Genomic DNA, 17,153 nt, shown 5'->3' with positions numbered 1-17,153 from the left:
ATGGCAGTTACTAAATTCTGTTTTGAATTATCTGCTATACTGTGAAACAGTGGGAAATGAACACAATCTAAAACCACAGCTAGCATTGCTACCAGACCTTCTTAGTTACTCTGACCCTAAAGTTATTTATTTATCAAGCTTGAGGGAACACTTCTGAATTCTCGCTGGCATTACTCTGGGTTTAACATCTTCCATAAATTAGGAAAAACATTGTTCACAATCTCACTCTGCATAACCTCAAGCCTTCATTTTCTCAAACCTCACCCCTCTTTCTCCTTGCTTCACTGCAGCTCACAGAATGGGTAAGACTTGCCCGATTTTTTTAGGACAAGTGACATAGGCCTGCTATTTAAATGAACAAAGAAAGGACATATTTTCTACATGATAATTTGTTTAACAGAACTATTCACCTCAGTGCTCTTTTGGGGAATTAAGAGTACAAAATACCTTTGAGTCTTGTTCAATATTAAGTCATGTTTATTTTTAAAGTGAGAGTCATTACTCTAAGTGGAATAGGATTTGGTTTTTCTGCATTAGGCAATAGCTCAAAATGCTATTTTAAAATTATATTGGTTCCTTTCAACTGACCTTGTCTATAGATTTGCAAACACATATAGACATTTTATGTTTTTCAGCTATGGCAAAATATTTTCCTTTTCTAGGTCTGCCTGTGGGTGTTTATGCACCTTGTATATACCAACTTGTATATCTACAACCATATATGTTTTGGCACCTATACTATTCTATAGTTTTAAATTTTGTACTAAACTCTTCTGAGACTTATTATGGTTTACACTCAACGCCATTTTATCTACTTAATGATCGGAGCCACCTTTTTATTCTTATTTGTTTCTCCAATGAACTTTGGAGGATTGCAATGTGCTAAGTTCTAGGGTACAATTGTGCTCAAGACAGACCCAATCTCTGCCCTCACAGTATCTTAGTTGGTTACATATTTGCTCTTACTTCTTTCTTCCCCCCAGCTTTATTGAAGTATAGTTGAAAAATGAAAAAATTATATCTTTAAATTATACATCTTGAAGTTTTGATATACATATACATTGTGAAATAATCACCACAATCAAACTAATTAACATATCCCTATCACCTGACAGTTACCATTTTTTCTTTTCTTGTTGCAAGAACACTTAACATATATCATATATCAAGTACACAATACATTATTGTTAATTAAAGCACGTTATAACTAACTATAATTACATAAGCTATCCATATCATACACATCTTGCATAACTAAAATTTTGTATGCCCTGTCCAATATCACTTCATTTCCCCCTGTTAACCAACTCCTGGCAACCACCATTCTACTCTTGTCTCTGTGAGTTTGACTATTTAAGATTCCATTCTATTTAAGGTGAGATCATGCGATATTTGTCTTTCTATGTTTGGCTTATTTCACTTAACTTAAGATCCTCCAGGTTCATCTTTGTTGTCACAAATGACTGGATTTCTTTCTTTTTTAAGGCTGAATAGTATTCTATTGTGTACCTATACCACATTTTCTTTATCCATTCATCCATTGACAGACATTTAGATTACTTCCATGTCTTAGCTAATGTAAATAATGATGCCATGGACATGAGAGTGCAGATATCTCTTCAACATACTGATTTTTTTGTTTGTTTGTTTGTTTGTTTGTTTTTGGTGGCAGGATATACACCTAGAAGTGGGATTGCTAAATGATAGTTCTGTTTTTACCTTTCTGAGGAAATTCCATGCTGTGTTTCACAGTGGTTATACCAAATTACATTCCCACCAATATAAGTTCCATTCTGTATAAAAGTTGTGTTTTCTTCACATCCTCACTAATATTTCGTCTTTTTGATACTAATTATTCCAAGAGGTGTGAGGTCATATCTCATTGTAGTTTTGATTTGGATTTTCCTGATGGTCAGTGATGTTGAGCATTTTTTCATATGGCTGTTGGACATTTGTATGTCTTCTGTTGAGAACTGTCTATTCATACCTTTTAGCTATGTTTTAATAGAGTGTCTATTTTTTACTTATTGAGTTGTATGAGTTCTTATGTATTTTGGATATTAATTCCTTATCAGGTATATGGTTTGCCAGTATTTTCTCCCATTATAGGTTGCCTTTTTATTCTGTTGATTGTTTTTGTTGCTCTTCATAAGCTTTTTAATTTGATGCAGTCTTACTTGTATATTATTACTTTTTGTTCTTGTGCTTTGGTATCATGTCCAAAAATATCATGATCCAAACTAATTTCAAGAAGATTTTTTCTTATGTTTTCTTCTACTCGTTTTATGGTTTCAGGCCTTATGCTGAAGTCTTTAGTTCATTTTGTGTTGATTTTTGTATGTGTTGTAAGTTGAGTTCAATTTCATTCTTCTGTGGGTGGACATATTGTTTTCCCAACATAATTTATTTAGGAGACCATCCTTTCCCCACTGTCAAAGATCAGTTGATGGTAATGGGTGGATTTATCATGTTGGTGCAATAGTAATTGTGGTTTTGCCATTACTTTTAATGCTAATTCATGTAATTAAAAGTAATGGGAAAACCACAATTACTTTGCACTAACCTGATACCTCTGGGCTCTTTCTGTTCCATTGGTCAATATAACTATTTTTATGCCACTACCATGCTGTTTTGATTACTATAGCTTTGTAAGATATTTTTAAATCAGAAAGTACAATACCTTCCCCTTTGTTCTTCTTGTTCAACATTGCTTTGAGAGGCCAGGCACAGTGTCTTACTCCAGTAATCCCATCACTTTGGAGGTTGGGACCGGAGGATCACTTGAGGTCAGGAGTTTGAGACCAGCTTGGGCAACAAAACATAACTCTGTCTCTTCAAAGAAATTTGAAACATAAAAAAATTTCCTGGGAACGGTGGCAATTTCCTGTAGTCCCAGCTATTTGGGAGGCTAAGGAGGGTGGATTGCTTGAGCCCGGGAGTTTGAGGCTGTAGTGAGCTATGATTGTGCCACTGCAGTCCAGCCTGGGCAGCAGTGCAACACCCTGTCTGTAAGAGAAAAAAAAAAAAAAAGATTGCTTTGGCTATTGGAGGTCTTTCATGGTTCCATATGAATTTTAGTATTTTTTTCTACTTTTACAGAGAATGTCATTGGGATTTTAATAGCTATTACATAAAATCTGTAGATTATTGCAGGTAGTATGAACATTTTAATAATATTAATTCTTACAATCCATAACCATGTATGTCTTTCCATTTGTCTCTTTTTAAATTTTCTTCATCAATATTTTATAATTTTCAGTGTGTAAGTCTTTTGCCTCTTTAGTTAAGTTAATCCTAAGTATTTTATTTTTTTGTTGTTATTGTGAGTGGGATTGTTTTCTTAATTTTCCTTTTACATAGTTTGTTGTTTGTGTATAGAACATGACTTATTTTTGAATATTAATTTTATATCCTGAAACTTCACTGAATTATTTTATTAGTTCTAACATTTTTTTCTTTTTTTGTAGTCTTCAGAGTTTTCTACATATATGATCATGTCATCTGCAAACAGAGATAAGCTTATTTCTTCCCTTCCTAATTAGATACATTTGATTCGTATTTTTCTTTTTTTAAAAATTTTTTGATTTTTTATTTATTTTTATTTTTTATTATACTTTAAGTTCTAGGGTACACGTACGTGCACAATGTGCAGGTTTGTTACATGTTGGTGTGCTGCACCCATCAACTCGTTAGCACCCATCAACTCGTCATTTACATCAGGTATAACTCCCAATGCCATCCCTCCCCCCTCCCCCCTCCCCATAATAGGCCCCGGTGTGTGATGTTCCCCTTCCGGAGTCCAAGTGATCTCATTGTTCAATTCCCACCCATGAGTGAGAACGTGCGGTGTTTGGTTTTCTGTTCTTGCGATAGTTTGCTGAGAATGATGGTTTCCAGCTGCATCCATGTCCCTACAAAGGATACGAACTCATCCTTTTTTTATGGCTGCATAGTATTCCATGGTGTGTATGTACCACATTTTCTTGATCCACTCTGTCACTGATGGACATTTGGGTTGATTCCAAGTCTTTGCTATTGTGAATAGTGCCGCAATAAACATACGTGTGCATGTGTCTTTATAGCAGCATGATTTATAAACCCTTGGGTAGATACCCAGTAATGGGATGGCTGGGTCATATGGTATTTCTAGTTCTAGATCCTTGAGGAATCGCCATACTGTTTTCCACAATGGTTGAACCAGTTTACAATCCCACCAAGAGTGCAAAAGTGTTCCTATTTCTCCACATCCTCTCCAGCACCTGTTGTTTCCTGACTTTTTAGTGATTGCCATTCTAACTGGTGTGAGATGGTATCTCATTGTGGTTTTGATTTGCATTTCTCTGATGGCCAGTGATGACGAGCATTTTTTCATGTGTCTGTTGGCTGTATACATTTCTTCTTTTGAGAAATGTCTATTCATATCCTTTGCCCACTTTTTGCTGGGGTTGTTTGTTTTTTTCTCATAAATTTGTTTGAGTTCTTTGTAGGTTCTGGATATTAGCCCTTTGTCAGATGAGTAGACTGCAAAAATTTTCTCCCATTCTGTAGGTTGCCTGTTCACTCTGATGGTAGTTTCTTTTGCTGTGCAGAAGCTCTTTAGTTTAATTAGATCCCACATGTCAATTATGGCTTTTGTTGCCATTGCTTTTGGTGTTTTAGACCTGAAGTCCTTGCCCATGCCTATGTCCTGAATGGTATTACCTAGGTTTTCTTCTAGGGTTTTTATGGTTTTAGGTCTAACATTTAAGTCTCTAATCCATCTTGAATTAATTTTCGTATAAGGAGTAAGGAAAGGATCCAGTTTCAGCTTTCTACTTATGGCTAGCCAATTTTCCCAGCACCATTTATTAAATAGGGAATCCTTTCCCCTTTTCTTGTTTTTCTCAGGTTTGTCAAAGATCAGGTGGCTGTAGATGTGTGGTATTATTTCTGAGGGCTCTGTTCTGTTCCATTGGTCTATATCTCTGTTTTGGTACCAGTACCATGCTGTTTTGGTTACTGTAGCCTTGTAGTACAGTATGAAGTCAGGTAGCATGATGCCTCCAGCTTTGTTCTTTTGACTTAGGATTGTCTTGGCAATGCAGGGTCTTTTTTGGTTCCATATGAACTTTAAAGCAGTTTTTTTCCAATTCTGTGAAGAAAGTCATTGGTAGCTTAATGGGGATGGTATTGAATCTATAGATTACCTTGGGCAGTATGGCTATTATCACGATATTGATTCTTCCTGTCCATGAGCATGGAATATTCTTCCATTTGTTTTTGTCCTCTTTTATTTCACTGAGCAGTGGTTTATAGTTCTCCTTGAAGAGGTCTTTTCTTTCTTTCTTTTTTATTATTGTCTAATTGTCTAATTGTTCTGGCTAGGACTTCCAGTACTGTGTTGAATACATGTAGTGAGAATGGACATCCATATCTTATACAAGAACTTAAAGAAAAACTTTCAGTTTTTGCCCATTGATTATTATGTTAGCTGTGGGCTTTTCGTATATGGCCTGTATTGTGTTGAAATAATTTCCTTCTATACCTCTTTTGTTGAGAGTTTTTATCATGAAAGAATGATGAACTTTGTCAAATGCTTTTCCTGAATTTATTGAGATGATCATATTGTTTTTGGCCTTCATTCTGTTAGTGTGATGCATCATATTGATTGATTTCCTTATGTTGAGCCATCTTTGCATCCCAAGGATAAATCCCACTTGGTCATGGTGTATGATCCTTTTAATGTTCTGCTGAATGCTGTTTGCTAGTATTTTATTGAGGATTTTTGCATCTGCATTTATCAGGAATATTGGCTTTTAGTTTCCCTTTCTTGTTGTATCTTTGTGTGGTTTTGATCAGGATGGTCCTCGCCTCATAAGATGAGTCTGGAAGTGATTCCTCCTATTTTACTTTTATTTTGGAAGGGTTAAGGAAGGATTATTATCAATTCTTCTTTGATTGTTTACTGGAATTCACCAGTGAAGTCATCTGATCCTGAGCTTTTCTTTTTTGAGACCCTTTTGATTACTGACTGAAATGTCTTCCTTGTGCACTTTTTCTACTTAGAATATTTCTAGTTGATTCAGCTTCAATAAGTTGCATATTTGTAGAAATTTATCTATTTCCTTTAGATTATCCAGTTTGTTAGCATATAATTGTTCACAATAGTTCCTAATGATACTTTTCATTTCTGAGGCATCCATTGTAATATCTTCTCTTTTATTTCTAATTTTATTTATTTGAATCTTCTCCAATTTTTCTTACTAGCCTAGCTGAGTTTGTTGATTTTGATGATGTTTTCAAAAAATCAACTCTTGTTTATGGATTTTTTATTGTTGTCTGTTTCTTATTTGATTTACTTCTCTTATCTTTATTAATTCCTTCCTTCTGATAATTTTAGGCTTAGTTTCTTCCTTCTTCCTCTTTTTCTAGTTCCTTGAGGTGTAAAGTCATGTTGCTTATTTGAGAATGTTCTTTTTTAGTGTAGGTGTTTATGTTGTATTTTTGTTTTCATTTGCTCTGAAATTAAACTTAGTTACATTGCCGCCTCTGCTTTTCCATGTTTTCTTTAGTCTGCTTTTTAGCTTTACCTTTATTCTTTCCCTCCTTGTTTAACATCTCTTAACTTGGATAAATATAACAGAGTGAGCAATGAAGGGGTTATTTCATTCCTTTAAGGAGGATATTCCTCTGTGTTAACCTTCGATTCTAGGACTGGTCAAACAAGGAAACAATAAATACAAAGCATCGACTCCGAAAGCGAAGAAAAGCAACAGTTCATCTTCCCTGGCAATGATATTATAGTATTATTTTAAGATTCAGTGAATTCTTGACTTCTGTTCTGCAAGCTGTAAGATTGGTTGATTTGTAATAGGGGGAACAAGTGCATGTTGTGAGGAGGGTAGACATTTAGAGAAAGTAAATGACCTTGAGGGTATTGAACTCTGGGAATCAACTTGTTCTCCAAAGTTAGGGGACATGCCACTTCTAGATGGTGAACCTGTGGGTGTTCATTTAAACAGTAGAGTCATAGAAAAACTTTACTATCTGAAATATAATAAAAATGCTGCTTTAACTGCTAAGTCGCCATCTGTTACTAGCTCTTTGCTACTGATTTATCTTTTTTCCTTTTAAAACATGTGAATTCTTAGATTTTCATATTATAATTTTATAGTTACCTTAAATTAGGATTGAGGGGAAACTTTGACAACAACTCTTAAAAGAAAATTATTAACTTGTAAAAAATCATACTTTTAGGTTTGGGTAATACCTGGGGAGAAAGCAAAAGCAAGTCAGGAAGCATGTAGGTGACCCATGTGCATTTCTATGTATGAGCAACAGGAATGGTAGAACTTTTGTTGTACAATCTAATTATTCATTGATCAAGATACACATACTGCATTACTATGTAGGTTTGAAGATGGCATCTTTGCCGTATGTTTCTTTTTTAACCTTGATATCTTAAAAAGCTTCTCCTAAAAAACAATGCAAGCAGCTTTTAACCCTAACAATGAGGGATAGAGTAGATGTCCTTACCTATACTTGTTACTATGAGTGATATGTTTATATAAAGAGATGTATGTAAAGGAAATTCATTCGCTCATTCATTTACGTACCTAACCATTATTCCTTCATCAGTTCTTATTAAGCACTTACTATGTTAGGTCCTGTATATGTTTTACATGCATTATCTCCTAACCTTATAACAATGGTATATAAAGAAACTAATATTATCCATTTTATAGATGATAAATTCATGATTAGGGATATTAATTATTATGTCCAAGTTTGCACAGCTGGCAAATGACACATTTGAAATCTGAACCCACACAATCTAATTCAAGAGTTACATTGCCAGTACTACAAAAAATGGTTTATTTTATAGGTAAAGAAAAGGCACTGAATTAAATATTATGACTAAGCTTGTGCTCTTAAAAGATTTAGGTTCTGAGTTGGACCGGATTAAAAATTCTAGCTCCACCAGTTACTGATTACATGAACCTGGTGGGAGTTGTTCAGTCTCTCCATACTCCAGGTTCTTCCTTTTTCAACAGTGTTGCTGGGCCATTAAATGAAACAGCTTTACCTAAAAAGCACTCAGCGTAGTAAAACCGTTGTAGATATTAGCTGTTACACACTTACTTCTCTCCTTTACTGGAGGGAGGGAGAAGATGGATTTTTATTTTACAATCTTATTTTATAAAACTATAAGCCTGGAGTCTAGGGGGTAATGTAGGAATTGAAATGTGAAATGGTTCTGATCTAAGGTGGAAACATTAGATGGATGAAAGAATATCATGCAGGTAGAATTAAAAATAGTTAAGTTGGAGTATTTTATGTGGGACTGAGAGTAAAATAAATCTACAGTTTGTGAGTGGTAGAATGTGAAGCGATTAAATAGGATGGGGAATTGGAAGGGAAGTGCTAGGACAATTCCTGGCACATAGTAGGCATGCAACAAAAGGTTGGAAGCTTGATTGCTATGATCTGTATGCAGAGATCATATGGTTGACATAAATGTGTTAATATTGTCCTTTGGTGAGTGTTTTCTTGGTATTTAAGTGCAATGGAGCACAAAGGTTTGTTGTGTAAAGTGTGATAATGAAAGGAATATGACCATTACTCCATCTGTCACTTTCACTCATGCCTTTAAATGAGCCCTTTGCTCCAATAAGATGGTTCAGTTAATGGTTCCTTAAAGCCCCACACACTTACCTGTCTTTTTGCCTTTGCTGAATTTACTGCTTAGGACTTTAGCCAGTATCTCTTTTTGCCCATTCTTTTAAATTTTATTTATTTTTAAGTATATTTTTTGAGATGGAGTCTCACTCTATTACCCAGGCTGGAGTGCAGTGGTACGATCTCGACTCACTGCAACCTCCGCCTCCTGGGTTCAAGAAATTCTCTTTCCTCAGCCTCCCGAATAGCTGGGATTACAGGCATTCCCCACCACGCCTGGCTAATTTTTTAATTTTAGTAGAGATGGGGTTTCACCATATTGGCCAGGCTGGTCTTGAACTCCTGATCTCAGGTGATCTGCCCACCTCAGCCTCCCAAAGTGCTGACATTACAGGTGTGAGCCACCGTGCCCAGCCTCTTTTTGGTCATTCTTCAAAGTAGAAACTTTGGTAGAACTTTCATAGTCAGCCTATAACATATGTCTGTAACCCTAGCTTGGTTCTAAATCCCACGGTGCCTTCTCCTTGGGAAAAACAGAGAAGGCACTGTGGGATTTAGAACCAAGTTAGGACTAAAGATTCAGATTACCTATGTTACAGGCTGACAGCCATAGGTATATTGTTCTCTGCACATTTGTTTTTTTCTGGCCTCTCAATGACATTATGTGCTTCTTTTATACCTCATGTGGTGTAAGTGCTGTGCAATAATAGAAATTCAATAAAGGACTCTTAAAGTTACAATTAAAGTCAGGATTGAATTTTGTGGAAAATCTTGATGCAAATGTACAAAAGAACTTCAAGAAAATTAGAATGCCATGAGTCACGCATTTCCTGGTACTATTCATTCCTCTTTAGGTACTATCATTCTGCTCAACCTAACATTTCTACCACCTACACCTACCATCTGGAATTATAGGCAGAGGGTATGAAGGGTGTCAAATCTTGAAAGAAAATTGCCTTTTCTCCAAAGTTGATGAAACTACACCACAGTTGATTGGATTACTTGCTCAGCAAGAGAGTAGAACCTTGTCGTTATGAATTAAATGTCACTATTTTGTCTATTTGAAGATGACCTTATAGGGGATCATGGCTTATGACAAGTTATTTTGCTGAGGCTTGAATTTGAATTGTGTGTTGGTGAATGAGCCACTGCACATGCAGTCAGAGCAGCTGCTGTCCATGCAGCTTTTCTTCTCTTTCATTTTCTGTGTCATACACAGTAATCTTTGTGAGTTATTCACATCTACTTCTTGTGTAGTAATAGTATATTATAGTGGTATCATAAATTTGGGATTTATGAAAGTTGTGTGCCATACCTTCAGGTGAATCTCAGTGGATTACTGTATTTAATGATTTATTCTCTTTTGTTCTGATTAAGAAGATCTTTGTTGGGATGCTGAGTTCTTATTTAAATATTACACACCTTTCTTATTTCTCTCTGCAAAATTTTAGCCTTACTGATGAATTTTGCTTTACTCTAGAGTGTGGTTGACTTTTGAGACAAATACAGATTTGGCAAGGTAAATCTAAAAGTCACAGTTGAACACAGTTCTCTCTTAGAGGTAAGAACCATAACTGTTTCTGTGGACCCCAGCAAAGGTACCTTCTTTTACAAAACAATGTTCTTCTTGTTCCATAGTCAATTACATACTGAACCTCTGTGTTATCCAAGATCTAAGCAGCAGGGCTGCTGTCTCCAGAATTATATTCAGCAGCTGTCTCCCCCCTGTTAGCTTACCCATTCCTGATGTGTTGATTCCTTTCAGAAGGCTCCAATCCAAATAAGACTCAATTAGCAGCAGCCTGAAAATAGTGTGTATGCCTTTCTTTTCCTGTATAAACCTTGTGAGTGTTAAGCTTCTAACTTCACTTTCCTCTTAATACTAACTGAAGGTCCCATAACTTTCTGTGGAATGTTGACTTTTTTTGAGTGAGATAAGCTCTTGTCATGCCAGCTAACTCTCATGTCTTGGTGACAGCACAATGGAGAAATATTAGGAAATCTGACAAGAAGAAACATTCATGTCTGATAGAGTTCAGCAACAGATTAGTGAAAGAAACTGGCCGTCCAAAATCATCGTCATTCATTTCCTACACTAAGTCAAAGAAATCATTGTGCTCTGCTTAAGCCCCATGTTGAGTTCATTTCACTGACCCTTCCTTAATATTGGCTGAAAGGTATTTTTAATAACTTAGTATGTTTGGGAGTCAAAAGAGGCCAAGTTTCTGGCTAGGCTCAGAAGGGATAAAATAGTAATGAAATGTTTGGGGAATGAGAGGGGAAAAAAAATGCCTAAAAGAAAGGTACCTTCTTTTAGACCTGTTTAATAAACTCACCTAATTATTTCTGAAGTAGCAGGGGGGAAATACACAAAACCCTCTGAGAAATATCAATTTTTAAACATTGCAGCCTTGAGTGAGCCACTTCAAAATGTGCAGAGAATTGGCTTATATTTTATTTGGAAACTAATGTTTAAGTCAAATGGAGCAACAGAAATCCATAGTAATCTATCCAAAAAAAGACCAAAGGATTGGGAATAGGTCAGGGTGCAGTCAGGAGAGCCAGGCGAGGGTTGGCAGACAATGGAAGGCAAGCTGGCCCAGTCAGTCTGTGGGCATGCGAGCTGAATTACCAGTGTGGGGACCACTTTCCCTTAAGAAGCCCTGTTCTAATTGATCTTGTCTCCTGAGACTCCCCCGCTGCCACCGGACATTGCAGGTTTGGCTTCTTGGCTATGGTTTTGCAGTCACAGGAGTCCAGTTCAGCTTAGTGTGATGAGTATGAGCAAAGCAGTATGAGCAGTGAGGTATCAGGATGAATGTGTCCCTGCCTTCTCTTCTCATGTGTCATCCATGTGAATTCTTCCCATCCATCAGCCTCTAGTCCAGTTCCTGGTGCTCTGACCTCTCTCAAGTTACTTTACTCAGAGTGCTGATCAAATGGTTTGGAACCACAGTGTTAGCTATATCCTGTTTCAATTAGTCTGTAAATCCACTGAGGATGTATCTTATACTTCTTTTGAAATACACTCTGCCATTAGCACAGGGAGGAGCACTACTAGAGGTTTAATTGACACTTGTTGATTAACTGGTACATACATTAATGTAGGGCCTTATGGTAAACATGCCTTCCAGAGACATTTAAAAACTTTTATTCAAATTGTATATAACATCTCCTTGACACACATTTTTAGTAAATGCGATAATGTAGGAACAGAATTATTCCCTGTAAAATATTAGTCATTTTAGTAATTTGAGATGAAGAGTTATTTGCTCACTAGATCTTATTCACTTGGCACCTGTTTATTAAGTGCCTATGGTGTGTCATAAGCACTGATGATGTAATTGAGGCCTAATGATAGCCTAAGAAAGTATGAAAAAATAGGAATATCTTCAGTGTTGGTTCTTTCAGGCCAATCTTTTAAAATGACTAATTGGTAGCAAAACCTGGAGTTCACTTTTTTTTTAATGAGCAGATATTTATAACTGCTACCAAAACCAGGAAAAGCTTACCAAATACGGGGGTTTGAAGATATTGTCTTTAACTGGGAAAAGCTTCCAGGCTACAAGAGAGGATAAAGACAGTGAGTCACATTTGAGATGTACTTTATTTCATTACTTAACAAACACTTATCCAGCACTCACAATAGACAGGCTGTCTTCCAAGCAGGAAATATGGAACATCTGCTGTAAATATGACCTCATTTAATCACTATAATAAGTCTATAAAGAAGGTACTATTATTACCCTCCTTTTAAAAATAGGAAACTTGAAACTCTATTTTACAGTTAAAGTTCAGAGAAGTTAAGTATTTCACCCAAGGTCACACAGCCTGTGTGGTGGAGCTTCTTGCAAAAGTATTTTGGCCCTTTATAGGATAGAGGGATTAATTCCATCCAGGGAAAGAAGGGAATAAAGTAAGCCCCAGGGAATGGATGGTATTTCAACCGGGTTAAGATTGGTTTGAAACCTGGTTAAGATTGGTTTGTTTGCGAATGTGGAGCAGTCAAGAATATACCCAGGGAAAGCTATTCCACAAGGGACATAAATGTAAGATATTAACAAAATGCCATTTTCTGTCCAACATTAAAACTTTAGGAAGATACATCTTCCTCTATTCTTTTCTCTCAAAGACTTCCCAAGTTTCCGTGCAATGTTCACTTTAATTTTTTTAATATGAATAATACAATATCTTTTACATGGCACTCTCGCTTTATTTAATTCAAGATTTTCTAAGAGTTAAATGTTTACTGCTAGTCTTCACAGCAATCAGTGGCTATGAGATGAGTCACCAAGTAGAAGATCAAACAGGCCTATTTAGTTTAAGATGTCCCTCCTGTGTGAATGGTCGGTGACGTCTGCCAAAACCATGCCTTATTTGTGAGAAACGCCCCTGGTCTCGCTTGATGGAAAACTGATCAGTCTCTTTTACTCTTTCAACTCAATGATTAGCAATTACTGCTAACCTAGAAAACTTCGCTGTAAATTTCTTTAAAAATTCTCATCTTACCGGTCATGGCGGATCTTATTTGCTTTTTAATATAAACAGTGAAAGTATAAATACATTCTTACTTTCTGGAGAAGATAATAATATGAAATTTGATTTTTGTCTCCAGTGTTATTGCATTTTTCTAACAGAAAAAGTAAATAAAACATATCTTTAGTATTTAATTCTCTCTAAGATATCACAAACTATTTTTCAATTTTAAAATAAAACTATATCCAAAATATTATATATATACATATTTGAGACAGAGTCTTGCTCTGTCGCCCAGGCTGGAGTGCAGTGCTGTGATCTCAGCTCACCGCAACCTCTGCCCCCCATGTTCAAGCAATTCTTTCTCAGCCTCCCAAATAGCTGGGATTACAGGCACCTGCTACCATGCCCAGTTAATTTTGGTATTTTTAGTAGAGATGGGGTTTCGTCATGTTGGCCAGGCTGTTCTTGAACTCCTGATATCAGGTGATCTGCCCACCTCGGCCTCCCAAAGTGCCCGGATTACAGGCATGAACCACCGTGCCTAGCCAAAATATTTTAAGACATTGTAAATGATCATTAGGTTTCAGTGGTCCAAATCGGAATTTTCTTTGGAAGAAAAACCTTAAGAGGAATGTACTAATAAAAATAAATCAGTGTAAACACTTGAAAAATAAGTTAGAAAAGATACATATAGAGCAAAAGGAAACCTTGATATAGTAAATCTCATATAGTGATGTAATATTAAAAAATTAATTTGAAAACATTACGTAGAATCAAATATCTCTAAGGAAAAAAACATGTGAACAACTGATATAATAATTAGGTTGAATATCAAAGGATGATGTAAAATCTATTTTAATCATATACGAGGGATTGGACTTTCTGATAAGATCCAGAGACACTTTAAATATCTTACAGATGAAGAAATGGGGGACCAGAAGTTTGTCACTTCCTTACATCATATTACTTGTAAGGGGTAGAGAGATCAGAGCTAGTGCTTCAACCCAGGGCCAGAATCAGCAAGGCCATTCTTTCTATGTGCTGCTAGAGAATGAAGACTTTGTCATGGTGCATTCATTCAGCAGCTTTGATCAACTGGTCACTTGTCAGTTGGACAGATCCTATTTTCCAGAGCCTCCCTGAAGGTCTGGGGATGCATTGAATCACAGGACTGAGCTTGCATCTTATGGGAACACTCACCTCTAGAAAGGTAGCCCTTCAATTTTAGGGCAATAGCTATGAGACCCTAGTTCTTCCAAGAGTAGAGTTTCATTTTAGAAATAGAACAGTAACCTTAAAGGATAGGCCTCCTATCCTGCTTTATACATTTTCAGAAATGCCCTTGAATTATATGTATACTTTTGTGGCTTGACTTACTAACTTTCCTTTATGTTGGCTTCCTGCACAGAAAAGCTGTTGAGGGTGACTGGTAGAGGCATTTGTTAAAGGGCTAATTTACAAGAGACTACTTTACTGGAAAGAGTGCCTCTCTCCAAATAATAAGTAAATAAATAACTTTTTCCAGAAAAATCCCCCAAATAAAAAACTTTCTAAGATCTGTTTACCTTGCAGAAGCCTTTCAATTAGCCTTAGGGCAGCATGAACAGAATGTGCTATACCTTGAGTGATCCATGCACTCAGGAGAATGTGCTGATTTCAGCATCTTCCTTATAACCATGTGAACACCAAAATAGCATTCCTTTTTTCTCTGCTCCAGCTTTCTGGAGCAATTGTTTTGACTGTGTGAAAGTATAACATTTTGCATTGTTTTATGTTTTTCTGGATAAAAATATCATTTTTCTTCCTAGAGAATTTGACTTGCTAAGCACATATATTGTGAATTAATATCACATTCCTGATATAGAGGGCTTTTGTAGTCAGAATAACTATCACACATCACAGAGGAATAAGAGGTTGAATATGTTCAATTTCTGTCTATTGGAAGCCTCGGGTCATCACTTCTTGGAGGCAGTCCTGAGTAGATGCAATAGACACTAAACCAAATATTATGTGTACCTTATGACGGTTAATTCTTGGAATAGCTCTGGAAAGTAGACATTATATGATCATTATTTTACTGAAGACAATGCTACAGCAAGGATGACTTCGTGACTTATTTAGGGCCTCACAGTAACAGAACCTGGATTGAAATTAAGTTTGGTCTGAGTCAAAGTCTACTTTCTTTTCATTCCATTACACTGGATAGGCTCAGAGAGTATATTGCAGAGAGAATATGGCATTTGTACCCAAATTTCATAGTTGACTTACATTTCGAGCTTCTTTTTGAAATTTTAGTTTCATAGGAGAGAATGGCAAGTTGCATATCAGAATTCAAGAGTGGGATTTGGGCTTGAAAATCACCTATTTGAAATTGATATGCATATTTCCCTCTTCAAATTTCCATATAAAGCCAGGCTTTTGCCCAATATGGCCTTGGTTGTACCCCTGTGTAGTTCTGGGAGTTTCCATAATTGATATGTGTATGTTGAAGGGGAGGCAGAGAAAAGAAACATGTCCATTCTGAATGCCTTTTCCTGTGAGAGATGCTAATCAGCTTTCTCTCACTCCGGAGTATGTGTTTTCAATGTTTGGATTAATTCAGCCATCCAGGAAAGAAATTTGTGCTTTGCTCTCCATATATAATATCTAGTAAAGAAGACTTAGTCTTATCGTTCTTCTCTGAGGAGGCAGGATTCATGACCAACTGATCCCACTGAAGACAATATGAGCAGAAGTTATGAAAGGAGCTTACAGAGTATTTTGCAAAGTTCATTTACTTACATTGCCAAAAGTTATGTGATTTTACTAAATCCCTCAAAACTCCTCTAAGGAAGTTGAGAATATCTCCATTTATCCAATGAAGAAACTTCAACTTAGAAAGGTCAAAGGGATTTGTTTGAAGTCATGGAGTCTTCTGGCTCCCACTCAAGGATTCTTTTGTCTGCAGTACCATCTTCCACCTGTGCCTTACACATTTCAGAAGTGTGAAAATGGGGAGCAGACTGTTTCTCCTGGATTCTGAGTATCAGTCACTCCCTTCCTGAGTTAGAGAAATATCAACAAACTTGCAATTTGTGTAAGAATTTGATACTTAATGATAATGTATTATACCAATAATACATTATCATTGGATGTATTATCAATGGATTATCAATGGATAATGTATACAGTGTTAATATATTTATATATCATATTAATATAATGCATAACTACTACACAAATATATTTATGTACATGCATACACACAATCCCTTTATACTCCATGTTTCCCAGGTAAAATGAGAGTTAACATTTATCGAGTGCTTAGCATGTTCCAGATACTGCGCTTAGCTTTTTAACACAGGAAAGTATTATTAGCTTAATTTTGTAGAAAAAGAAGCTGAGAAGACTGTGGAGGTTAAGTAACTTGTCCAAGGTAATGCAATCAGTGGCGGCACCAGGATTTGACTCCAAGATGATCTTTTCGAGAGCATTTGCTACTAAACACTCTATTTTATTGACTCTCCTTTCCTTATTTCTGATAGTGTGGTGAAAAGTGGGGTTCTTTTTTTCTAGTAGAATGGTGCTTCAATATTTCACATGCATCTTGCATTTTCCTCAAGTTCATGTTTATTTTTGAACTCCTGGTCTCTATGTTTACTTACCTTTTATTTAAATATGTACAGTAGAGGCTGTCCTGAGTAGAGGCAATAGGCATTCTATGTACTTTATGACAGTTAATTTTTGGAATAGCTCTGATGAACATAAACCACCAGAGACTGAAATAGGTTCTATATTATTTATATCTGTCCATGTTTTATAAAGTTTTATGCTATACTTTTGAGGTACTCTAAATAATTTTAAGAACTTAATTTTTCTGTGTATTAAGAGCAGATTAATATAGCCCCAAGGAAAGAAGAGATTCTCTGAGAAAGAAAGTCTATTTAATCTCACTTGGTTTCACTAGGTTTTTAGTTGTCAAAATTCAGACATTCAGTAAACACAAATGTAGATTATGTCTACTGAGCTCCACATTT

At 36.0% G+C, this 17,153-nt stretch overlaps 1 protein-coding gene and 1 non-coding gene across 3 annotated transcripts in view; both read left to right on the top strand.

The window, feature by feature from the left end:
• The window catches only part of PRKG1 (protein kinase cGMP-dependent 1), a 1,342,028-nt gene that overhangs the window by 317,951 nt on the left and 1,006,924 nt on the right, over positions 1-17,153 (top strand). The window lies entirely within an intron of this gene.
• On the top strand, positions 9,147-9,228 carry MIR605 (microRNA mir-605). The gene has a single exon (NR_032642.1). It is a non-coding gene; the product is annotated as a microRNA mir-605 (primary transcript).

This window comes from Macaca mulatta, chromosome 9 (genome assembly GCF_049350105.2).
Source record: "Macaca mulatta isolate MMU2019108-1 chromosome 9, T2T-MMU8v2.0, whole genome shotgun sequence".
NCBI classification, from domain to species: domain Eukaryota; kingdom Metazoa; phylum Chordata; class Mammalia; order Primates; family Cercopithecidae; genus Macaca; species Macaca mulatta.
The sequence above is the reverse complement of the archived record's forward strand: the minus strand, read 5'-3'. Positions and strand labels throughout refer to the sequence as shown.